Below are 27,764 nucleotides of genomic sequence, written 5' to 3'. Positions count from 1 at the left end.
CGGGTGCCTTTGAAGGTACAAAAAATCGGCCATTGTTAGTGTTGATTCGTCAGATACAGGTGACATTGTGTCTACCTGTATATCTACCTGTATATCTGACGATTCAGCTCTACACGTGTGTATTGAAACAAACAATCTTTCTTGGAAAGATCTTTTCCAAGAAAGATCATAACTGTTACGTCAATGGCCACCTTAAGACTGAATTCAGGGGAGCCAAGGCCTTGGGCAATGTAGCCTGCTTGAGGCCCAGTAATTATATTAACCAGGACTAACCAACCAATAGCCTTCCAGCAGTTGTCGAACTTGAGTATGTCCAGTAGTCTTTGGGTAAAGGGCTGCAGGCAGTGGCATAACTATAGCAGGGGGTCCAGACGGCTTCCTCTACAGCTTTAAATAAAGCTGGGGGCCGAGAGCATTTAGGGTCAGTCCACACGAGCATATTCGGGGATTCTTCTGGGCGACAATCTCCCCAAACTGCCTTTGCGTGCCTTAAAGTGCATGTCGGGCGCCTTTGGTGCATTCTAGTTATGCCGCTGGCTGCAGACTGGCATTGTTGAACTGCTCCATGGCTACTGTTCCTTCTTCTAACAACATTGCTTTATTACATTCAAAGACACATAGCATCCGAGGTACAGGCCCTTTCTCAGACACCTTTCTTTACTCTACACACTATGCCACAGTTATGCCCCCCTTCCCTGACACATCTTGCCCTGCTATACACACTGCCCCATGGTTTTACCCTGACACCATCTTGTCTTATTTCTCAAACTAGACTTGATGTTCCTAGAAGAAATATATCTGTGGAGAGGAATGGAGTCACTTTACTTCTTCTTTCTATATAACTGCTGCTCAGTAGGACCCTCAGATAACAAGGCCTGGCACAGCTGCGCCTGCTTGAACCCCAACTATTCAGCAAAAGAATGTCGTGGAAAAGCTTTTTACTTTTAATCATTGTCACCCTACTTTGTCATTGCACAACAATTCTCCACTGACACATGCTTTGGCTGGGAGTGGGATGCTGGGAGTTGTATTTCAAGAAACCTAAAGGGCCAAATACTGGACATCTCTGAGTCTGATAGGATTATCTGCTTCTTTCATATCTAGCACAGAATGCAGATGTTTTTTAATAAAGAAATGAAGTGTCTGGTGAAAATGAAAATTGAATCCAAGAAAGTGAGAGGCTGCTCCAACAGTAGGGCTGTTCTACAGAGTGCCAGCAGAAGCTAGTGTTCCATGGGTATAATATACACAAACCAGGTACAGTACCAGAAAGGCTAAAGGAGGGTGTGAGAGTGGAGACTTCCTGCTGCAGGAAATGAAAGCTGCACGTTAGGATCCCGCGGGAGGCTACATAACAACACCTTTATCCCTGCAGCCCTCAGCTCTGGGCTATTGCTAGAAAAGTCCTGCTGCACGTGGGGTCCTAGCCCACCCCTATTTACAATAAATAAATCTGCTGCTTTTCCTAAGTATGATGGATATCTGTGTATACTTATGGGCTCCTGCAGTGCTTTCTTTCTAGACTAAATAGCACTTTAATGAACATAACTAACTGGTCAAATACATTACATTTTTCTTTCCATTTGTTGCCTATGCAAGTGATCTATCCCAGGGCAATGGTACAGTGTGCCTCTGTTGTTCTCAGCATTCATTCTGGCACCATGGATTTCTTCATTGCGCAGCATTGCCAGCAGCTTTCAACACTGCTTGGAACCTGAATATAGGCTGCTGCCCCTTTCTGAGCAAAACAGCATGAAAAATTGCAATTGCTGGAGTTTTCATGAGATTTTAAAAGACAGCAGTGGGGGTATGATAGTTATTAATTAATATGCTGCATTTTTAGTGTAGACATTTTTCCAATAACCCTCTTTTATGACCTTTTATTCTAGTTTTTTTTTCTATATGTGGATTTTAAGAAGTATTGACATTGCCAGGTTTGGGACTGCTGAAAGAGTTGTCCATGTAATTTTTGTGTTGTATAACCAGAGTTGCATTGGCCTACCAGAGGATCTTTCCGGTGGACCTCAGCCAAAGACAATTCATTAGGGCCCGACATTTTAACTACAGATCTACCTGTATATAATACCAGGGTCAGACTGGGCAGGCGGGACACGGGGGAAAAACCTGGTGGGCTCCGGACCTCATGGGCCCCCAACAGCCCAGCATTTCCCAATCTACCGGCCCCACAAAGAAAAACAATTTCGGTGCCAAGCAGAGGTTGGCCCACAATGTCCAGTCTGAGCATGTATAATATCTAGTTCATTAGGGTTGCCACTTGCCCAGTTTTTACCCAGACAGCCTGATTTTCCAAATTTGGAAAACTGGCAGGACTCCACTAGATTGACACTGTGGTCGCTCAGTCGCCGATTGCCTCAGTATTACCTTGCCCCTGAAGTCACAGAGCCCACCCCTGATGTCACCAATCCTGTTCCTGTGGTGTCACTGCCCACTCCCCTGCCCAGTCTCACTAAAGCCTAAAGGTGTCAACCCAAATATTCACCTTGTCTAGGAACATGCTTCAAAAAGATAACCTACATCCGACCCAACCCTATATAGACTCACCCCCATCTCTGGGTGAGGCAGGCGCCTATAAATAGTGACTGCTAGAGGCCAGACAGAATACGTTTGTGGGAAGGGAGGCTGCGCTCAGTCCAAACCTGTCTGCAACTCAGAAATCATGTGTAAATGTTGTCATGAATCTGCAGGTTTTGGGCCAGCCCATACATCACGATTCCCTATTGCATTCACTCACACTAAGGTCAGTTTTATCAGAAGCCATTTAACCTGCTTGTGTATATTATGGCTGGGGAAGAAATATGGAGTATATATAATATGAAAGAGACCCTGTGGGAAACAAGTGGAATCGAACCTAGAATCCTAGTACAACAGGGCATTGATGCTAACCCCTGTGCCACTGGGCTGCCCAACACTGTGTATTCCATATAACCCTATGCAATCATGAACAAGTGAGAAATGATGGTCACTTTATTATTTATTATTATTATTATTAACATGTATTTATATAGCGCCAACATATTGCGTAGCACTGTAAAGTAAATGTGATTATACAACAAATCACATGAATTATATACATAGAACATATGGAGTTACATACATCACAATCAATACCGGTACAAAGGTGAGGAAGGCCCTATGCAAAAGAGCATACACTCTAAAGGGAAGGGAGTAATGTTGTGGGAGTGGGTAAGATCGAATTAAGTGGGTGAGAAATGTGGTACTGTATGTGGTGTTGCATTTGGTAGTTAAGCAGAGTGAGGGTAGGATTCTGGAAAGAAGTGCGTTTTAAGAGATTTCTTGAAAGCAGAAAGGTTGGGAGAAAGTCGGACAGAACGTGGGAGAGAGTTCCAGAGGAGGGGTGCAGCCCTTGCAAAGTCTTGAATGCGAGCATGTGAGGAGGTAATGAGAGAAGAGTTGAGTAGCAGGTCAGTAGAGGAGCGTAGTAAGCGGTTGGGTGAGTATATAGAGATGAGTTCAGAGATGTAGGGTGGGGCAGAGTTATGAAGTGCTTTGAATGTCAGGGTCATTAATTTGAATTTGATTCTGAAAGGTAGCGGAAGCCAGTGCAGGGATTGACAGAATGGCGAGGCAGAAGAGGAGCAGTTGCTGAGGTGTATGAGCCTCGCAGCAGTGTTCATTATGGACTGGAGAGGCGACAGTCTCTGGAGGGGAAGGCCAATTAAAAGAGAGTTACAGTAGTCTAGACATGATATGACGAGAGAGTGAACAAGAATTTATTACATAATACAGTATATGGAAAAGATCCCAAATATTCAATATCATACTGCTATTCATCTGCGCCATAACATCACACCAACAGGCCCATCAACTGGCTAATTGTTTTGATGGTTATAGGCCTGGCATTTGGAAGCAGATTCAATGAACTGGCACCAGAGCAACGTGTTTCTTTAATGCTTTTGTTCCTTGGGAGGAAGCGCAAGATGAACTTGGAAGTTTCACCTCATTCTTCAGGACGATTCTAACAATTAGTGTGGGAGACCCAACTCTCTCATGTAAACATCTGCTGCTTTGTTGATTCATACTTTGAACTAATTTCCTTTAAAGGAATGCTTACATAAAAAAAAACACATTTGTTTTATATATGTATTTGTTCTAAAGTCTTGCTCATCAGTGTGTATTTGCCCTCTCTTTCTCTTGATTGGCTTGTCTAATAATATTCTTTTATATAAGCATGTTTGGGAAACTGGCCTTTATTATGGCATTCCCTGGTGGGTAAGACATGCAGAATTATCAGCATTGTACATACAACAGCGAGAAGAATACAAGAATGAAACGTAATTGCATGAAACCCCTGTCCTCTATGTTCTTTTCTGCTTAGGCGTTGGGCCCAGGGACATTGGTAGCCAAAGTGCCAGTGTATAACAGTCAAGGGATTTTGACTTGGCACATAGAACTGCTGATATCTGCTGCCAGGACCTTGGATTAACAGGCATGAATCTCCCATTTGTATATGCTGGGGGTGCAAACCTCTGAGTTTTCTCCAGTCCTAATCATATGATAGCATATCACATTCAAAAGTACCCAGCAGGTTTTTCCTATCTGAACTACAAGCAACCCATTGAGTGGAAGGATAAAGTCAAGATATGCAGACCCGAATGGGATTATCTTTCCTTTTCATTTCAATAAACACAGTTGGCTTCCCGTTGGTTGCTGACTTGTTATCCTGCTGAAGCACAACTACTAAATCCACAGAGCTTCAGCTGCTGCAATCTACAATGACTGCAGTGTCCTGCCAAGTACCATGGACTCCACACAAAGACTGAGCACAAGGTCCCCACAACTTCTGTAGTTATCGGCTGACTAATGTAGCAAGTACTTCAAGGGATCTCTGTAACTGCACAACCATACAAAGGGGTTGTGGAAACACTCCAAAATGAATGCAAATAGGATAATAGAAGTGCTAACCTTTACATCTGTCTGTGGTGTAAGTAAGAAGGCCTGGGCCGTCACCCATGACCCCTGATGTGCAAAAAAATAACCTGCAACGAGGACTTCTTGCAATTTTATGTGCACCATGGGTCACCTGTGGGCTCCCCTACAGATAGGGTTGCCACCTGCCCGAATAAAATGATGGATGATCACAATGTTATTTATAGGGAATAAAGATAAATAGTGCTGTTCACTTAGGCAGATTTCAAACCTTCTAGTGTGCATTATCTGCTGTGCTGGACTTTGTGGTGAAATAAAAAAGGATTTAATAGCAAATCTCTTCTTTACAAGTGATACTGACACATTTCAACTAATTTAGAGAAAAGTGAGAGTATCACTAGAAAAATAAGTGTTGATTGGGGAAATCACTACCCAATAAAGAGCCGCCGCCGCTGGGGAGGATCTGGGTGAAAAACCAAAGCATCAGCGAGTTTTCGCATAACAATGCAACGAGACACAGACGTGCCAACAATAGAAAAACTGACCAAGGATAAATTGTTAACTCTGTCAGCAGTTTTATGTTTAGCCTTTGACTATATGCCCTCTAAGGTATATTGTTATAAAGTATATACATTAACCAATGCCTTTGTGGCATCACACTAAGGCCAAGGGCAGAAGGAGAGTTGGCTTTGCGGTTCTCAGCATGCATATTGTTTCAGGCTGAGAGAAGCGGATCTGCTCTGTGCCCCAGCTCCATTCATCTGAACCACTTCTACTTGCGTGCGGTCACATACAGTGGCCTGAAAATGCCATAAACCGCATTGCAACAAAAGCCACAAGAATACTTGTGCTTATTTTGTTTAGAGCTACTACATTGTTCCTTGTGGATAATAGTTCTACCCAGATTAAGAAGCACCCTTAACTCACACAATTCTTATTTGAGTGTCATAGGTTCAGCCTATTTCTGCCTGTGTTTGCCGGATGAATCACCATCTTATTGCAATCCCCGGGCTATTTATTTCACATGGAAATAATGGCAGATGTCTGTATGTCCTTCTGTAGTGCCACACCGAGATCTTTAGCTGGATACCACAATCTGGAAGGCAGTTGATGCATTCATGTATGTGAATAACAAGGGCAGATTGCTAGCAATGTTGTTTCTGTTGTACACAAACCAAAGTCTGACCTCCATTAAACTGACCTCTTTCGTCACAATCAGCTGTTGGGCAATTGAGAAGTGAAGTTCATCCAGAGTGGTTAAAGGGATACTGTCATGGGAAAAAACATTTTTTTCAAAATGAATCGGTTAATAGTGCTGCTCCAGCAGAATTTTGCACTGAAATGCATTTCTCAAAAGAGCAAACAGATTTTTTTATATTCAATTTTGAAATCTGACATGGGGCTAGACGTATTGTCAATTTCCCAGCTGCCTCAAGTCATGTGACTTGTGCTCTGATAAACTTCAATCACTCTTTACTGCTGTACTGAAAGTTGGAGTGATATCACCCCCTCCCTTTTTCCCCCCCAGCAGCCAAACAAAAGAACAATGGGAAGGTAACCAGATAACAGCTCCCTAACATAAGATAACAGCTGCCTGGTAGATCTAAGAACAACACTCAATAGTAAAAACCCATGTCCCACTGAGACACATTCAGTTACATTGGGAAGGAAAAACAGCAGCCTGCCAGAAAGCATTTATTCTCCTAAAGTGCTGGCACAAGTCACATGACTGGGGGCAGCTGGGAAATTGACAAAATGTCTAGCCCCGTGTCAGATTTCAAAATTGAATATAAAAAAATATTTTTCTCTTTTGAGAAATGAATTTCAGTGCAGAATTCTGCTGGAGTAGCACTATTAACTGATGCATTTTGAAAAAAACATGTTTTCCGATGACAGGATCCCTTTAAGAAAATAGGAAATCTCTACACAGGCCCGGGGTTCTTCCAGTGAGCACCACAGATCGATCTTCTTCCGGCTTCTTCTTTCTTCAAATTTCCCGGGCAGATGCATGCTCAGTTGAACGAAATAGCCGACTTTTTAGTTCAAGTTCGGCTTTTCATTCTAATGCGCAAGCGCAGGCATGCGAAGAAGAAGAAAGATGGAAGAAGATCGTTCCGTGGTGCTCACTGGAAGAACCCTGGGCTTTCAGGTAAGTAAATACAATCACTTGGGGTGCCTAACATTTAGCACTCGCAAGTGCAAGACTTTCCTTCTTCTTTAAAGCATCGGTCACAATTACATCAGGTGCATTTCCAATTATATTGGAATTGTGTTGCACTTTGCACACTGGCCTTGTGGTCATAACTGACCCCTTAAAGGTCTTCTATAAGAATCTGCTCAATGTGCATGCTGTATGAAAGGAAGAATGTGGCTTGACAAATTGGAAGTGCAGATGATGCATGCAGTAATATTTTCCACAGGAGCATCATTTCCTCAATGCAAAGAGCCTTCTTTTATTCCCTTTATAAATATAATTTATTCACAATGTATTATATAGCCCCATCTACAATTGTTCTTTATCGTTATACATCTTTCACTGCGGCAATAGAGATTACAGTCTAAAGTCTATATAGCATTCACTATCTATGGTCAGCATGGCCGGTGTGGGAGTTTTTTTTTAAATGGAAAAAAACACTGGTGGTCAAGACCCCCCGTAAAAAAATGGTGGCCAGTCCCATCCAAGCTAAAACAATTATTGGTGGCCGGAGTCACCCATTAAAGTAAAAACATTTGTGGTCAGGGTTCTCTCCCTATAAAAGTAAGAAAGATATTGTGGCCAGGCCGTTGTCTTGCTTGTGTTACAACAATGCTGTTGAGTATGTGTGACACCACACGAAACACGTTAGGAGGAGTGTTGGGGAAATAAAGTTTCTTTTTAACCACCGTCGTCTGCTGATCTGTGGAAGTGCACACATTATTGGAAATACAATCAGGTCCGGACTGAGAATTAAAATAAGCCCTGGCATTTGAGGTACACAGAGGCCCAACCAGCCCACATAGAGGCCCAAACAGCCCCCACCAGCCCACTAAATACTGGGTCTATGGGACCTTTTAGCAGCCCCTCTGGCATTTGCCAGAACCCACAGATTGCCAGTCCGGGCCTGAATACAATGCTGTTTGTGGACCAACTTCGTGGAAGCTTCAGGGTCAGAATTTGTCCAGCATAAATTTTAACAGAAGGGTTACAGTTTGTACAAAACAGACAAAGTGTTACTTTATCAACCTGCCCTGCCCAAGCCTTCTTCAGCAGGATTCAGATTTGGCCAAATACAAGAGCCTGGCCAAACCCTTAAAAGTTTCTAATTTTTTTTTTCCAATTCAGGGGATAGACTATTTTTATCCCTTCCAACCCCTATGTAGATTCAGATTCATCTGAAATTCCTGAAAGATTGGGGGTTAGTCTGAATTCTGCAATGTAGGGCATCCCTATCTGTTATAAAAATGAATCCCCACTACATACAGAAGCTGCTCTATGGGGCCCCAATATGTGCTTGGCCCAGAGTAGCTGCCTCTAACCTCACCCTCATTAAACACAGTTCTGATGAAAAGTTTGTTTAATCTGTTAAAGGGAAAGAAACATTAAAATAAAATGCATTGTAGTACAGCAGAGACTGCTGACTTGTTAACATGTATTTATGGAAATCTATGCTATTTCTGGCAGGCTGGGAATACGGTTTTACTTTGTAGCTGTAATTTCCTTGTCAGGAGCCTGACCTTCTGCTACTCCAGCTTGCAATAAGTGAAAATATCAACAGCAGATAATTGATTCAAATAACTAGCCTTCCTGTTTATATCAAAGAGGGAGTCAGAGTGTTTAATGTTATCTCTAGTGCTATTGCTGTATTGCTTCTGCAGCATTTGAAGTTTAAGGGGAAGGCCACACTGGGCGTTTGGGGAGATTTGGTTGCCTGGCGACTAATCGCCTCATCTTTGCGGCGACCAATCTCCCCAAACGCCTTCCCTCACTCTGCACTGGCGCTGTAGTCTTGGCTTGAGCAGAGTCAGACATGTACTGTATATAGGAGCAAAAGTGCAGGTAAAAACATACTTTTTAAATTATTTAGGTCAAGTTCCTGTTAACTGCTGTTATATTAGCCTTATTATACATTTATTTTGATTGCAGACGAATGTGTAAGCATAAACTGAAGTACAGTATGCCTGAGATTCTAAGGTTAGTATGGCCTTTTCTCTCATACACATTATGGGTTATTGTTGCATTCTTTCTCTTTAAAGGGCACCTGCTACTAAAACATATTATCCCCAAACAAAGGTACAGTCTAATAGAGCCTGCACTTCGTTTGGGGGTAGCAGTAGTTTGTTTGTTTTTTAAATTGCCCCCCGCCATCACTAGGACACTCGCACCGGGAGGGAGCTCATGTGCATAATGCACTTCTGACATCACACTCATTGGCATAATGAGCAAGTTGCGGCATTCCTTCATTATGTGCATTTATGTGCACTGTGAAGTCTTTCCCGGTGTGGGTGGCCTAACTCTGGCGGGGGGGGGAAAGTAAAATAAAAAACTACGGTTACCCCCCCCCCCCGCTCTATTAGCCTGTACCTTTCGTTGGGGATTATATATTTTAGCAACAGGTGCTTTTAATTCTGTAGGTGTGTGATTCATTCTGGGGTCTTCAAAGTATTTGCAGACATATCAGTCATTTATTTGCACGATTGGGTTTCTGAAAAGCAAATACCATCTCAGTTATCTGTCAGTTATCTGGCCTTATTTTTGTATCTGTCAGGCCTGTGAAATAGTGACCAGGTGGCAACCCTATTGAATAGCTATAAATTATTAATGTTTTCCCCTGAACATTATGCATTGTGTGAATCTGCACCCAAACATGACCTTGTCACGGTCGGACAGGTTGTGCATGAATACATGAAATAGAATAGATTACAGTCAGTCAGCGGCATGCAATGCATATTAGGTAACTTTATATAAATATTGCTTTCTCTGCAAGTTCTTACAAAGATTCTCATTTAGGATGAAACTACATGGGAGATTTTGTGTGTCAATCATCAGGAAATGACAGGAATTAATTTATGAGGAGATTGTTCACGCTGCCCTTTTTATTCTATTTACAGTGAAAGGGCATGTAAATAGCAGTAGTGTTTCCCAGTGTATCTTGCCAGAGTATCCCAGAGTATCAGGTTCATGTCCAGTTGCCACCATGGCCTGACATCTCAGTGCAGAGGGGCTGCTGGTGGTCTGAGAGAGTTGTGCTAGACTTCTTTGCCTCACACCCTAGTGCAGCCTATGCTTTGATGTCCTCTGCAGAATGGAACCAGTGGTGTAACTAGAGGGCAGCAGGCCCGGGTGGGGGTGGGCTCACTCAATAGTTAGACCCCAAATGGAACTGTATCTCTGATAAAAATTTGTGTACCGTTATGGTCAAAGTACCACTTTCCAAGATGATAAGTTAAAGTACTTATTACGTGCAATTAGGCAAATGATATGCAAAGTAACTAACCAGTCAAATATAACACTGGAAGCTGACAGCATATATAGAATATTATGTATAATGAATGTATAGGTATAATGTTTAGTAATGTGTTAGGTGTATGTAGGGGTGTGTATGTAGGGGTGTGTATGTGTATGTGTAACGTACTCGTATGTTAGGAACCTTAGAAGCAGTGAGGTACACTCAGATGCACAGGAGATCCCTGTGAATTCCGGTGTTCACCGACGCCCTTTTGGGGCCCCGGGCTTTCTGCTGTGGAACCAACAAGGAGTTAGTTTGTGAAATAGCATAAGTCCGTAAATGAGGTACCAGTAAGGATTAGGCAAGACGTAGTCAGGAAACAGGCAGTCAGGGTCGAGGCAGGCAGCTAGAAACTGAGTCAAAAACAGGCAGGAGTCAAAAAACCAGGATTATCCAAAAAGTAGAATCGGTTCGACAGGATCTGTAAACAGAAGCCAGCTTGGGCACTGTCAAAACGGAGAATTGGCTTTTTAAAAGGGAATTTGGCGGCAAAATGCAAATTCCACTGAACGCATCTGCGCCCCCTCAGCCTGGAAGAAACATCCCAGGAGGTAAAGCTGGCCATAGATGTTGAGATTTTTAAAAGACCAGATCCTGATCGAGAGACTACGATCTTCTCAGAACGATCGTACGATCGTACGAATTTACCATCAACTAAAAAGACCAATTTGCTAGGAAAACAAAGGGGAGCTGCCTGCTTGGCCCTGCAAACATAGATAGATTGCACTGGGACCGACAACGATTTTTTGACCAGCCGATCGATTTCCTGACAGATGTCGGCCGAAAAATCGTAAGATGTACGATCCTTCGAATCCCACTAACCGCACGATAATTTTGAAGGATTGGTCGGACTTCCCTAAAATCGGTCGTTCGGCAAGAAGAATCGTCGCGTCTATGGGGAGCTTTAGGATACCAGGAGATCACCCGGCACAGTAGGTGTAATGAAATAGTGAGATAAGTTTTTCTCATTGAATTGCATCTGGCTCCATGGGATAATCTGGAATTGAATGAGAAGATAATCTTTTCTCATCAAATTAAATCTGGCCCAATGTTCTCTTAATTGTTCTCCCATCTGATAAACAAGATTCAATTACACAAAAAACACTTATCTCCTTATTCAACTCCAGATTTTTCCCATCCAGTGAAAAAAACTTATCTCACTGTTTATCACAGGAAAACACAATTGACTACTATGGGGAAAAAAACTGGACCTGAATTAGGAGAAAAGGTTTTTTTCATCTCAAATTGAATCTTGCCCTTAAAGGGCAAGCCAACCCCAAAATAAAAATTTGCAGAATTAAAAAGAAACATAATTCTAGTTTTAATTAGATAATTATAATTATTAGTAATTGTTTTTTTGGCTTGACTTCCCTTTTAGTAGTCACGTGATACTAAAGCTGGCTTTATATGGTTATTTTGCTGTTACATGTTTAAAACACACAAAAAAGATCCATTATCATGAGATAATTTTTAAAAACCACCACCATAACCAACAGGGCTGGCAGTTGGACTTCCCTTGGATAGAGGAGCCATGTCTTCTTGAATAGCCAAGGTCCACCTCTTCTCCAACTCTGACACCACATCCCCCATCCCCTCTCTACTGAAAGCCATAACTATTTAGTGTTTTCATTGTTACCCATATGGCAAGGACATTATTAGTCAAACTATTGGTATATTTTAATATTATTGATGTTTATAGCTCAGTTTCCCACACAGGTTTTTGTGTCGGAGAGAAATAAATATTGATACCATGTCCTGTATACAGTCAAGCCAAGCACTCATTATTCTGTCTGTATATCATTTTAGCCAAATGAGCAACAATATTAATCAGAATATTCATTTAAAGTATGTAATCTATTATCTGGAAATTAAATATCCAGAAATTTTCAGAAATACAGGAATTATTGGGTATTTTTTTTTTTACTGATTTTATTATTTTTTGTAATACTAAAACAGTATCTTGTACATTATGGCAACTAAGCTGTCTAAGTCCATGCCGGAGGCAAAACAATCCTATGTTTTTAGAAGCCATAAGGAATGGTGTGAGGATTTGCCTTTTCCCTTGTCCCACTGTGATCATGTGTTTATAAAACGACAATAAATCAAGGGGTCATCTTTTTATTTAGAAGCCTTGGCTAATACCTTTGGATTCCGGTTGAATGCTAATAAGTCTGATTTTAAAATACAAAGTAAATAACATGAGTGGGGGCTTCATTATCTTCAACTGAAAAATCAGGAACTTAAAAATAAATAGAAGAAGAAATCCCGTTTTCCTGTATTTTCTTTTTTTTTGTAATTTGGGTGGAGGTGAGGTATATTAGATCAATGAAAAAAAGTAAAGGCTGGGATAATATTTTTTTAACACCCACTCTGCAATGATGTATGGTTAGAAAGGTCAAAGAGAATGACCCGACTCTAGGGTATAGGTGACCCTCAATGGACAACAGACCCAAAAATTCCTTATTGTTTACTTATTTCTACAACCTCATTGGTAACATGCAGTGGAGGCTTTGCAAGTAATTTGAACCCTACATTCAGAGGCTTTATGTGGCTCCATAGCATCCTAGCATTGTTTATTCTTATTGGCCAGGCTTCCTTGTGTTTTTTTCTGATATTTTTTACTAATACAGTATACAGTAAAATAAAACCTTACAAAACAGAATACAACTAAATTCATTTAAAACAAAAAGAAATCAATGTACGCTGTCTATGGCAATTTAAATGTGTTTTTAATATGTTTATAAAATTTCGAATGATATCTTTCAAATTTATTTTTTCCATAGTGCCAGTATGCGAGGAGATCAAGGAGCAACTCAGATAAAGCAAGCGTTGATCTTTGCTGGGATACCGAAGACATAACTGCAGTTACTGCTCAGCCTACTTGCATACAATAAATATTAATGACATAAACCATCAAGGAACTGTCTTTCTGATCCATGTGTAGTCTAGGATTCAGCAACTTCTCTGTAGCTGACAATTTTGCCATCATGTTCTAAGTTTTTAGGAGGAGAAGGAGGCCTAGGGTTGCCACCTTTTTTGGAAAAAAATACAGGCCTTCCTATACTTTTCTGTTTTTTTCCCTATTAATGACATTGGCATAAAGTACTATTTTTACTGGTCAGGCTGGTAAAATACTGGCCAGGTGGCAACCCTAAGTACAAGCTATGGAGGGGCCAGTGGGTAGTGCTTCCTTGGGCAGTAGGCAAAGCCCAATTTATGTCTTGAGGCAATTAAGGCGCTAGTTCAATATGATTAACCTTTTTAAACAGAATTAAATCAGCAGTAACAGCACAAAAGGGATAACATGAGTGTCTCAATGCCCAGAGGCCTCCAACCAAAGACCCATGGAAATTTAATCACAGGGAACAGCTGGGTTCCACAAGGACTGATGGGATCTCTGATACTAGTCTTTAGGCTACATTATTGACAGGTCCTCTGTGGAAAGTGTTTGGGACGTTACCTCGCTAAGAAACAAGACATTTCACCACTGCTTTCAATGGAGACCTTTCCCAAGGTTAAGTAGAGGTTCATTTTTCTCCTGGCCATCATTATGAACATTACCCTGTTACTGTGAATACTGGGGCCTCATATGAAACATCACCACCAAATCTGCAGTTATTATTTATACTATTTTGGCTTTACGGTGCAGATGATAATACATGATGTGGCTTTTCAACAAGCAATGATTCTATGTGGGGGAGCTGGTAGTTGTGCAGCTAATAGCTTAACACCACCACCAAAAAAGGCAACCTTGGGTAGTATGCCAACTTACCTGCTGTGACGATTGGTTAAATGAAGCTAATTTGGTGTCCAAACCTTGCAGGGTGTTTTCTCTATCTCATCGTCATTCAGGTGTTTAGGGATTATGAAGAGAAACTCACACCCGAGAGACAAGTAGTTTGTGTACATCAAAAAACTTTAAGATTAGGGGGGTCAAACTGTGACCTCATTTTTTTTAAATCAGCTCAACCAGAAGATAGTAAAGGATTTTTGCACAAGGATGGGGGATAAAAGATCAGGATCTACATCCGTGTCAGCATAAACATATGAGGCTCACTTACTAATCTGATGAGGCCCAATCGACTATTGTTTCTTGTACATGTCAGTAACTGTGATGTCTGAAGGTGTATGTTTATGTCTACTATGCCTCTCTGCTGGTCCTGCTTCAACCCTTCTCTCTCTTCAGGGCCACATAGATATCAAAGAGTGCAGCTGCCTCTAAGGAAATTAAATTGCCTGTAAACATAAGTATATCTGCAATATACGATAAAAAGAGAGCATAGGGCTGCCACTTTTTATGAACTAAAATACCATCAACGACACAGTGGTGGCACAAAGGGGTCAGGTACTGGGCTGATCTGTGCTTGGTCTGATGGATCAAGGGATACTGGCAGGGACTGAGATGAGATAAGATACATGTGAGATACACATGTATGGCCCCACATATATAGCAGATGTGCTATCAGAACTCACCATTTATAACTGATGACATCAGAACTCACCGTTTATAAGGATATAAAATATAATTTACAAGATATTCATGGCTTTTGTGTAATATATATATATATATATATATATATATATATATATATATATATATATATATATATAGTAGAGTGCTCTAATGGCAGGTTCCCATAGATGATGCTTAAGACGAAATAAAAATGAACAAACATTTTTTTCCTTACCATTTCTGCACTGGGTCCAGGCCCCTTTTTCCACCAGAATTTGGTTTCTTCCCCTTTGGTCCCAAACAAGGTTACAGCTTTATGAAACCATGGTTGTCAGAGTCACATTTCTTATTTGCAAGGATGTCTAACACAATAATAAACTTTCGCCCTCAAATTTACCCTATTTCCCCCTCTGACTTTTGCCAGACATTGTGACAAGCAGGCTGTTTTCCCTCCATCTACCCCATTGGTGCCTGTGCTCTCACTATATTGTTGTATATGTGTGTATATATGTGTATATATATATATATATATATATATATATATATATATATATATATATATATATATATATATATATATATATATATATATATGCTGTTGTTATAAAGCTGTTGTTATAAAGCTGAGTGGTGCCTAGCGAAGCACTGGAAATGAATCTGGCACTGAACACACACGAGACCACATTCAAAGCATGGAGTACACAGAGAATTTTGTGTCAATATATATAATTTATTACTTTCCAATAACCCCCCTCACACACCTCTTTGCATAGAGTTTCTTTAAAGTGCTTATGAAAGATATGTTTTGCACACACAGCCAAAAAGAAATTAGAGGGAATATTTGTCATAGGTAAATATTTGCACCAATTTTACCTTTAAACTGTGTTCTAAAAGCTGCTCAAACACAGCAAATGAACACCTGGGTGGGCATACAGAGTGCTCCCGATCCCGAGTGTGAAGGTGCTTTCTTGCTATATAATACTTCAGAAGTGGTGTCTGACAAAGTAAACACAGTATAAAGTGGCATTATGAATCTTTATTTGATGTTGCTTAACCTCTAGACCCATGGACCTTTATACAGATCAGAATACTGTGACTCAGTAGATTAAAGATGTTAACTGCAGTCCCTCTGTAACAGTGGGGAATGTCATTTAGCAACAGCAGGTGAGAATGTAGTGAAACCAGCGATATCTAATATCTATGACAAGAGAAGAACAAAAACCAAAAGACCAGCATGTGATGTGCATTGTGATATGTACAATGGTGTAGCCAGGGGATGAGTTGGGGCAGTAGGTAGGTTTTGTCAGTGGTATTTGTTTTGTGTGCTACAGTTTGGGGCTAAATGCTTAAATCAATGTGCTTTTGCACAAGCAGAGGATTAGAAGTCAGATTGACAGACTTCCTCTACTGAAGGCAATTTTAGGAGCATGTTCCAGAAGGGTCTCAGTGAGTCTTTATTTCAGTACAAGGCCCCTCAGTATGTGGCGGGCTCAGGAAAAAAAAAAACTCTTCTTGATCTTGGACATGGCTGCTGTTTCCGCCTGTGGGATTTGGAGCAAACAGCACTAATGTAAACACAGAGGGAATGCAGGACCTGGCTGGTGTGTGTAATGGTAAATGAGACCCAGATGCTGAGTGCAAGGCATAGCTGGGATGCTGTTATTTCTAGCGGAGAGAGATGTTTTGGTATTTTATACAGAGCCCAAGACATGTAACCTATTCCTGTGCAGCATAAACGGGGCGTAGCCCCATTAACTTGTGTAATACTGTGGAGTGTATGCCGAGTGCTGAGTGTTGCTGCAACCAGGTGACTGACTGAGCATCCCTATAATCCTGCTGGAAACTCCGGGTTACACGCTCTCTAGTTAGTGGCTTTCATGGTATATAGTGCAGCAGAGCCTGTCTGGATTCCACACACTGATTGTGGCTTTAGCCTCGCTATAAAGGTATGTACAGTATATGGCTAATGTTCATATAGCACTGGGGGGCATCAATGTCCATATCCCTTACTGTAAATGGGGTTAACCATACAGTAGGCTTAGCTGTTTGGTTGTGCTCGGATTTGTGGCTTTGTCCTGGCGATCTCTGAAATATTTCCCTTGTGAACTGATGTAATACACTTATTTCCAGCTACAAGTCTTGTGATTACAGTTATGTTTTCCTCCCACTCATCCCGAGATCCAATCTTGCAGTTATTTCTGCGCATTGGCCCCAGGGTTGAACTCTGTGTTCTTATCAGATGTCTGATAGTGACGCTGCGCAGCTTGTCACTTAAACATGATGCTTAGTGCATATAAATACATCAAACAGCAACAACAACAAAAAATAGCAAAGTCAAGGTTTCAACGAGAATTTTTCATCAGGAATGTCAGAATAAAATGCGACTTGAGCTGAGATACACATAAACCCAGAACAAAGCAGTAAAAGAAAATATTTCTGTGTGCATTGGTGCATAGAATAACATTTTTATTGCAGATTTTAATTGGTCCTAATGGGAGCGATAAGTAAAATGCAATGTGTATGTGTTTATAATACACAAAAGCCATGAATATCCTGTAAATTATATCCTTATAAACGGTGAGTTCTGATGTCATCAGTTATAAACGGTGAGTTCTGATGTCATTTCTGTCACATGACTCATTGAAATTTGTGTATTATAATAAATAAAGTACCCCCAGTTGCAAAATATGAGGATATTAGAAGTTACCTCGGAGTTCCATGGCCTCGTGTTTTTATATGGTCATTAAACTCCTCGGTAACTTATAATATCCTTATATTTTACAAGAGGGGGTACTTTATTCACTATATTGTCTTCCTGTGTTGCCATTAGAACTGCCATCAATATACACTATGGGGGTCATTTACAAGGTTTGCACAGCGCATATTTATTCACAAATGGTTGTATTGCCCATGTTTTTTTCCTGAGTGCTAAACTATGGCACTGCTGTGCCCGTCTTTTCGGTTTTTGCGAATTCGCATTGTGAATGGCTCGCAAATGAGACAGGTGTTTGGGTGAGTGTGCCCACTGTGCGAGGCTGTTGTGTGTGAAAATAGCATTGACAGTAACTTAAATTCGCAAATTGCAAAACTGTTTTGCGAATATTTTCTCTGCCACAAAAGTTGTGGCGTAATTCAAACGCAAAGTGTGCACATATTATTCGCAATTTGTGACATATTTAAAAAGCACTTATAGACATTCGCACTGTGAAAAAAATTCGCAATTCTGTTTTCACACGCTTATTCAGCTTTATAAATGTAACCATGTGCAGGGCAAATATATTCACTGTGCGAACCAATCTGCCCTGCGCAAAGTTTATAAATGAGCCCCTACGTGTTCTGTGGTAGATCAGTTCTCATTTGGGTATTTTCATTTACACCTGGGTGAGAGCTACCATGGGGCTTGCTACAGCTAAGACTTTCTTCAAAAACCTTTGTGGCGCATGACTAGTATTAGATAGTACTATATGAATATGGGGGAAAAGCTTGGCTTCAGTGGGTACAAATAAGAGTATAGGATGCTAGGATGCTGACTTGCAGACTCCCAAATATTACATTCTCTAATTGCCTTGCCCTGTGTTACAATTTGAAGCCTATGATTAAGTCCCCTAGTGACACGAAACGCGTCAGGCGAGAGATGACTATATAATAAAAAAAGAATCCGTATTGGAAGCAATACCAGCTTATTGGGTTTATTTAATGTTTACATGATTTTCTAGTAGACAAAGTATGAAGATCCAAATTACGGAAAGATCTGGAAAACCGAAGGTCCCGAGCATTCTGAATAACAGGTCCCATACATGTACAACAGCTTTTGGGCCCTTATTCCTACTTATTTGGAACATTACTAGTCTTCTAGGAAATGTAAAAGAGGATTAAAAACGACTTAAAACAAGAAAGGTAAAACAAATGTACACCTCCCCCATCTGAAAAGCAAATATATTTTGAGATTCCATATTAATTATGAGGTTGCTGGTTAACTGAATGGACTATTTTGTAACCAAAAATGTGGCCTGTTTATTTGGTGAATGTATCTGTGCATGTGTTGCTGGGGCACAAGCCATATTTATTTTCTTTGGCTGGATGTCAAGCTATGCTGCTAACTCTTTCTAGTAGGAATATACTGTGCTTGCACGCATTAATAAGATTGTTTGAACAGACTTGCAGATATTAATTAATACATTTGTATGTAAGGAACATCATGTACACAGCACATACAACCTTTAAAAAAACATACAAACAGCCTGTGTTTAGCACGAACAAACATTAGTAAGATTACATATTTAACATTTACTAACATTAGTAAGATTACATATTTAACATTAACATTAGTAAGATCATATGTTTAACACTTACAGATATGAGTAAGATAACCTGTTCAGCACGAACATTAGCAAGATCATGCGTTTAAACACAACATTAACAAGATAACAGACTCACAGCACTTACTGTCATTTAACACTTATTAGTAAGATCACAAGTTTAGCACTTCCAGACATTAGTAAGATTACATGTTTAGCACTTTCTAACATTAGTAAGATCTGTGGTTTAATACTTACCAACAGTAAGAACTTAATGACATTATTGGGGGGCCTATTTATGCAAATTTTTAGAGGAAAAAAAAACACTTACATTTTTTGAGACTTATGCTCCAAAGCTGCTAAAAATCTGAAATACTCCAGTTAAAACTTGTCAAAACCATGTAAAAGTTAATGGTCCCTTTAACAATTGGATCATATTTTCTGCCTTCATGATTCTTGATAGTTTGGGATTGTTTGACGCTGGTTTTCATTAGAATTAGATAATCTGATAAATATAAATTGTCAAAGCAACAATTTCAAACCCCCAGGCAGGCCGAGGATATTATTATACAGTGTTAGTCAATGGGCCCAAGCATCCCAAACATATTATATAGTGAGAAGTATTAGACCAGGGGTGTCCAAACTTTTTGCAGATTTGATATGGTGAAAATGTGTGGGGCCGACCATTCAGCCTTAACATAATTTAACTCATTTAAACAAGGAATCGCCTAATCGTAGCAGTAATATTTGGGCACCGTAGTGATAACAGCTTCAGCACACAGGCAGCAGTATAGACCAAGTGGCAGATCATTTCACCAATGTGCCCAAAAATTACAGCTAGGCCATTCCTGATTGCACTGTGCTGGGGGGCTGCATTATTATTAATTTCATGATGGAGGCTGAGGGCCGTTGTAAATTTAAAGATGGGCCGCATTTGGCCCCCGGGCCGCACTTTGGACATGCATGTATTAGACATATACAGTCCAAACACATTATACAGTGAAAATCAGTGGGAATACTGTTACCTCAAATACATTATACAGTGAGAGGAATTGGGCACTGGAAACTCAAGCAACAATGAAAAGCAGTGGGCACATGAACCAAGCACATTATACAGTAAGAAATATTGGGCACTCCAAGCACATTAAACAACAGGAAGCACTGGCTAAGAACATTATACTGCAATAAGCAGTGGATATTAGTACCCACAGAACATTATGCAGTGAGAAGCAGTGGGTAGAGGCAGGCCAAGGACATTATACAGTGAGAAGCAATGGGGATACTAGTACCCCAAGCACATTTTACAATGAAAGGTATTTGGCAATGGAAGCTCAAGCAACAGTTAAAAGCAGCAGACGCAGGCACCCCAAGCACATACAGTGAGAGACATTATGCACAGGCACCCCAAGCACATTATACAGTGAGAGCCTGAGGCATTGGGCACAGTCACTCCACTATACAGAGAAGCAGTGGGAGCAGGAACCCCAAGCACTTTATACAATGAGAGGCAGTGGGAACAGGAACCCCAAGAACATTATACTGTGAGAGGCAGTGGGAACAGGAACCCCAAGCACATTATACAGCGAGAGGCAGTGGGAACAGGAACCCCAAGCACATTATACAGCGAGAGGCAGTGGGAACAGGAACCCCAAGCACATTATACAGTGAGAGGCAGTGGGAACAGGAACCCCAAGCACATTATACAGTGAGAGGCAGTGGGAATAGGAACCCCAAGCACATTATACAGCGAGAGGCAGTGGGAACAGGAACCCCAAGAACATTATACAGTGAGAGGCAGTGGGAACAGGAACCCCAAGAACATTATACTGTGAGAGGCAGTGGGAACAGGAACCCCAAGCACATTATACAGCGAGAGGCAGTGGGAACAGGAACCCCAAGAACATTATACAGTGAGAGGCAGTGGGAACAGGAACCCCAAGAACATTATACAGTGAGAGGCAGTGGGAACAGGAACGCCAAGAACATTATACTGTGAGAGGCAGTGGGAACAGGAACCCCAAGAACATTATACTGTGAGAGGCAGTGGGAACAGGAACCCCAAGCACATTATACAGCGAGAGGCAGTGGGAATAGGAACCCCAAGCACATTATACAGCGAGAGGCAGTGGGAACAGGAACCCCAAGAACATTATACAGTGAGAGGCAGTGGGAACAGGAACCCCAAGAACATTATACTGTGAGAGGCAGTGGGAACAGGAACCCCAAGCACATTATACAGCGAGAGGCAGTGGGAACAGGAACCCCAAGAACATTATACAGTGAGAGGCAGTGGGAACAGGAACCCCAAGAACATTATACAGTGAGAGGCAGTGGGAACAGGAACGCCAAGAACATTATACTGTGAGAGGCAGTGGGAACAGGAACCCCAAGAACATTATACTGTGAGAGGCAGTGGGAACAGGAACCCCAAGCACATTATACAGCGAGAGGCAGTGGGAACAGGAACCCCAAGAACATTATACTGTGAGAGGCAGTGGGAACAGGAACCCCAAGAACATTATACAGTGAGAGGCAGTGGGAACAGGAACCCCAAGAACATTATACAGTGAGAGGCAGTGGGAACAGGAACGCCAAGAACATTATACTGTGAGAGGCAGTGGGAACAGGAACCCCAAGAACATTATACAGTGAGAGGCAGTGGGAACAGGAACCCCAAGCACATTATACAGTGAGAGGCAGTCAAGCAGATTATTTGGAGTGGGCACAGGCACATTATAGAGACAGTCCATACTGGTCAGAGACAGCTACACAACTAGAGTTAAAATTGCGGCAGGATACTAAAGACTAATGATTCACATGATTAGTAGAGGGAAAGCTTTTATAAATGAGTCACCCGCAGAGATTTATCGCAGGGAAGTGGGTGATGCCCAGCTGCTGATTCCCGTTGCTTGTGTCAGGAGGAGACTCAGGGCTGAAGGTTGCCATACATTAGAGCGGCTAGAGGGCCTGCAGCGCGGGCTGTATATTAGAGCTTAAGCCTGTGCCGGCTCCACAGCTGTACACTTTTGAAAACTCCCGCGTTGTTCTCCAAACCCTTCGCAGAGCTTGACCATGACCTGCAGAGGGGCGGGGCTTGCTGGGGCAGACAGCTGATCACTAGCAAACACCAATGACTGCTTGCTGGCTTGGAACTTTCCGGCCTTATTTCCTGAAGTAGAGGCAGTCCCAGAAGTGTTTGTAAAGCACCTTCCCCCCTGTACGCTGCTTGGGCTACGCACCTCCAGGATGCTCTGTGCTGCAAATGTAAAACATCTGGGTAACGGCAGCCTCTCATTGGCTGAAGAACTAGGGGTTGGGCTGGCGCTTTAAACTCGTGACGTCACTGGGCCGAGACCGCACCAAACTGCGGGTAGCTGGAGGGGGAGACTGAACTGAAGCTGAGACCGGCCGGAGAGGGGAAAGCTGGAGATGTGCAAAAGGTAAGTGTGGAGAGAGGGATAATATAGTAGGGGGAAAGTCGGGGAAATGATGGCTGAGATTAAGGGACACATAGACACAATGGCAGACACAGGCAAGGGATGTGGAGGGATAGATATGTGCGGGGGGGGGTGTGGCTACACACAAGACAGACACTCTATGGGGCAGATCTATTGTGTTTGTGTGTTTTATGGCATGTGGGGATGTTGTGCATCAGGGCTGTATATTTCTCATAGACCCAGGCGCACTGATCCAGTGTATAGAATTATACAAGCAAGAGGATCAGCCCAGTGCCCACCTTACACTTAGTACAGCCCCCGCCAATGGATTTGCCAGAAGTCTCTCCCAGTCAGCAGATGAGTGCATGATTAAGAAAGAGCTTTGACTTGATGGGAATTGTAGTTCAGCATCAGTTGTAGAGGGTAAATGTTACTGCAGATGTGTCTGGGGAGACCAAACCATACTTCAAGCACAATAATGCTTCACCCTAATCATCCTCTTGATGTGATGTTGCACTTAAACACTGTGTATAGGGAGGATTTTATTAGGAGGCTGGTCCATCCACATGCTGGGATTATGCAAAGGGCTCTCATTGTTCCTGTCGTAGCTAACATATATTATGGAAAAGTCCTGAACAGTTGTTCTTTTATGGTGTGAGCTTGAAAACAATGGCCATTCTGTGTTCGGACCATACATTTTGCTTCTGATTGACTGTATGCTCCTGACCCAGTGACTGACACATGACAGTTTAGTACTTTGATTCCACTCACTTTTGTGAATAGGCTGTATTACATTGTTTTCTTCATGTTATGCATTTAATCAATCATTGCTGAACTGCAAACCAACAGGATACCTAAGCACGACCAGACTCTGCATGTTTTAAGTATGCCAAAACATGGGCTGAGCTCACTCATCCCGTACACTGGCCTCAGGTTGCACAAAGGGATAAATATGGCAAATGTTTAATGAGATTATATAATCTGCACCATATATTATTTTGCAGCCATATTTATCTTTATCTTCCTACCACCTTTGGCACACTTATAGCATCCGCTCAATGCCTGTCTTTGAATGCTGTATCATATAATTGATTACAGGAGAAGTAAAGTTATAATCACCTTTCCTGTACCGATGATCAATGTTGTTTGGATTCACAGCAAAATAATTAATATTGTCATGAAACCACCACAACAGAAAAAATGTGGTGTCCAAATTCCCAAAAACCCTGATGAGTTTTGTGACTAACTTTAAGCAAACAAAAACCCTTTTTTCATTTTTGCATGTGTTAGCCTGGGGCAAGAGAAGAAAGAAGAAGCAGTAGAATATCCATTTGCAGTGCTCTCCAAGGATCTTCCCAGCTTGGTGCAGTTTTCTGCTGACCAGGAACCAGCCTGGCATATCAAGTAAGCGATTAAATTTACTGGTGGTACCTAACATTTTAACGTTACTTCTCCTTTAAAGAGGAATTTCATCTTTAAGTAAACTTTAAGTAAGTTATTTTGGGGTTATTTACTAAAATCTGAACATTTCTCACTTTTTTCCTAAAACCACCTCGATCAAACTCCCATATTTAACAATAAATGAATGCAAAACAATCTGGTGCGGGAAAAGACTCGACAAAATTGTGTAAACGCCCCGAAAACCACAAATTATTCAGATTATTGTACAAAACCCAGTGCAGATGAGGATATCTTCCAATTGTAAACAGGGCATCTGCCATTGACTTCTATATGACCGTGGCAGGTTTGAGATGAATTACTTTTTTATTTGGACTTTTAGCATCATCAGGGTTTAATAAATCACAAAAAAATGTAGTTTTTTTTTTTTGGCTCAGAAAAAAGGGTGTTTTCCCCTTTAAAGGAGAAGGAAAGCTAGGGAGGCATTTTATTGCCAATAGATGAGCTGCAATAGTGCAAGCTAGAATGCTATATTTATTCTGTAGAATGTTTTACCATACCTGAGTAAACAGCTCTAGAAACTCTCTGTTTGTTTAGAATAGGAGCTGCAGTATTAATGTGGTGTGACATCACTTCCTGCCTGAGTCTCTCCCTGCTCTGGGCTCAGATTACAGTAGAGAAGGGAGGGGGGGGGGGAGAGGAGCAAACTGGGCATGTTCTTGCCCAGGGCAATGAGGTTTAAGCTGAAGACAGGAAGTCTGATACAGAAGCCCATGAGTACACAATAGAAGGAAAGAAATGCTGTGTTTCTTTTGACAGGGGACTCAGAGCAGCATTACTTTGGGGGTTTACTGGTGTATTTAGATGGACCTTTCTGATAAGGCTTACTTAGTTTTAACCTTTCCTTCCCCTTTAAAACTCAGACCAGAAAAAAATCGGACTTTAATCAATAACCCACTTAATGTCCTATTCTTAGCAACTTTTTATTGGGTTTACATTTTTTAAGATTATTATTATTAAAACAGTTGTTAATTTGGTGTTAACTGTTTTACTCAACTGTTGACAACGAATTGCCCCCATACAGTTTGCTTCTAGGGTTAGTTATGTATTAAACTAGATAAATAATAAGCAAGATAAATATTATATAGTGATACATGCAAGATAATAATAAAAATAATAAACTGAAGATATTTGAATTCCTGTGTGAAATCGTTGCCTGTTGTATTAGGTTACTTTAAGCGAAACTCTGAAAAAGTTTGTATATTTACAATATTTCCATTGTAATGATGGCATTATGGAGCTTTCCGGTTAAAAATAACAAATGGCTTTTACTTAAAATAAACACAAGAAATAGAAATCTCTTGCTTTTGAGGGATTCATTACGTTGACAGGGATATCCTCCAGCTGTTGTAACTGTGCTCCTCATCCTGCTGTTGGCTGGCTAAAAGAGATAGGTGTTGTAGTTGTGCAGCTGCTCGAGGACAGACTTTAGGCATCCTCGTTTATTGAAAGAGTTGCAGAAAGACAAATGTAGAATAGAATAGAATCTTTGAGCCTATATTAGTAAATAGATTGCTGTGGAGTTCTCTAACGATCTGTGGTGAACTGTCCTTTTACCCTTTGATAAATGTGCCCCAAGGCACCGGTATCATTGTGATCACCAGGCGGAGCGGCACTGATGTACAAACACTATTATACTGTCTCCACTCCCAAAAACAAGCACACAACTAAATGCTTACATCTGTGCAAACTCAAACCATCAAACAAGTTTCTTCCCTTCCTTTTTTTTAGATCTTGCATTGACACTTAAAATACAAGTAAAGCCCAGTATATAGTCAAGGAATTTTTTAATGGGGGTAGGGGTTCTAATTTAACATCCAATTGCTTTTAGGAAGAGCCACAGCAGCCTCATGTCCTAATTAATTTAAAAAAAAAAAGTTTTAACTGATATTTACTTACCTTTAAGCAGAGGTACTGGGCAGAACAGAATATGATGGTTAATAAAAGCAAGAAATGAAACTGTGTCATGATTCCACACTCTTACTAGGGCCCAGGCAGAGCAGCAGCTGCTGAGAAAATGTAAAGTAACTCCGCTGAGCACAACAGATGCATTTGTTTCCTGGAAAGAGGCTAAAATGTTGAAAAAGTGTGTATAGTATGGCACAATGGTGTCTTGAGTGGAACTACAACTGTGCATAATGTGTATAGTGAGTCGGAATGCACCCAACCCAGGATCCAGTTCAGTGTCTGACTGGAATACCAGGGGCCCACCTGAAAACCTTAGGCTGAGGGCCCACTTTCCAAACTACTATACCTCCTCTCCTCATTCAACCTCTTTATTCTCCTAGTCTCTTTTCTCTGCATACTATACTATATTCTTCCATTATTTAGCCTCTTTGTTCTCATAAAGAAATAGGGAATGACCATGAAATAGGCCAAATGGTTAGAAGCAAGAGGCCCACTGACCCCTGGGCCCACCGGAGATTTCCTGGTATCCCGGTGGGCCAGTCCGACACTGATCCAGTTTGGGATTCAGCCATATCTGAGCCTTTTTCTGCAGGCTTTGGATTTAGTTGAATTATATTTCCTTGCTGAACTGAATCCAAACCCTACAAAAAGTAAAAAAATTGCCACATGCAAGACCATTTGGGTGGGTATTTTGCAACAATCCAGCTGCTCTCTAAAGGGTTTGGATTACGTTAGGTATTTGGCTGAATCCTTTGTGAATGATTTGGGATTTGGCCAAATCCTAAAAAGATTTGGTTTATCACTAATGGAAAGGTTGGTTGCTGTCAAGGGTACACTTCTAATATATAGACAGTATGTAAATAAAGGCAAGATGGTGTCAGGAAAAGGGGGCTGCAATTATGGGATGGTAAGTGGTGAACTTCAGAATCTTGCTCATTATTAGATGATTTATTCCAATTAACAGTTGCAGCTTGGATTATAAGTAAAGGGACCCCTTTAAAGCATGTCCTGGCACCACTGATATTAAAGAGAGTCATGGATTAGAGAATGTGCTAGAAGAATCCTAGTGCAGGTGTAAGGCATTTGGAAAAACACACATGAACAAACTGAACTGAAATCCCCATTCATTATTGTGCATGCTTTGTCTGTTTGTGATGTGCTGACAGTTTGGATGGCATGGTCTACGAAGCCCTTATATATTTTTTCTCCCTGTGTTGACATAAGCAGAGCTCTCTTTAGGGGTTATTGTTATCAGCCAGTATTTATAAAGTGCAGTGATGTATGCAACAGTTTAAGATAGTAATCATGACGTTTCAAACTTGTGTAGAACACCCTCAGTCTTCATCTGTTGTCAAAGTTCCAGTGCTACATTTTCTGAATTAAGCCCTTGTTATTATTGGGGTGATAATGATCCCTGCTGGGTAATTTTGAGGCCTATTCGTGTTTTTCATTTAGTGTGATAACATAGATTGGATCATTATCACAATAATGACAAATACTTTAGTTCTCCTCTCTGTGTTTAGTCTTTAAATCTTATTAAACTGATAGGTGTAATATTCCTTTAAAATGTGTTATCACTGCTTTGTGTTTGCTCTTTCAGTAGGCCGAAACAAATCTGGCTGGATTGCTCCCTATTTCTATCACCTATTTCTAAGGGTCAGGTCACACAGGCAGATTCAGGGAGAGTAGTCGCCCAAAGTGTCCTCGTGAGGCGACTTTAGAAAACGAATCGCGCCGAGTGCCATCCCACCGGCGTTTTACATATAAGCTGGCGGGAAGGCAGGGGAGGCAGTTCGGGGAGATTAGTCGACTTGAA

The 27,764-nt window shown here is 41.2% G+C and overlaps 1 protein-coding gene across 2 annotated transcripts in view; it reads left to right on the top strand.

Moving 5' to 3' along the window:
• Positions 1-21,657: 21,657 nt before the first annotated feature.
• The window catches only part of nckap5l.S (NCK-associated protein 5-like S homeolog), a 65,337-nt gene continuing 59,230 nt past the window's right edge, over positions 21,658-27,764 (top strand). Inside the window, exons 1-2 of one of the 2 annotated variants that reach the window (XM_018247906.2) lie at positions 21,658-22,585; positions 23,873-23,986. The gene's annotated coding sequence lies outside the window, so the exon portion shown is untranslated. 2 annotated transcript variants of the gene reach the window in all.

The sequence above is a fragment of the Xenopus laevis genome, chromosome 2S (assembly GCF_017654675.1).
Source record: "Xenopus laevis strain J_2021 chromosome 2S, Xenopus_laevis_v10.1, whole genome shotgun sequence".
In the NCBI taxonomy this organism is placed as follows: domain Eukaryota; kingdom Metazoa; phylum Chordata; class Amphibia; order Anura; family Pipidae; genus Xenopus; species Xenopus laevis.
This window is presented reverse-complemented; position numbering and strand designations above follow the sequence as displayed.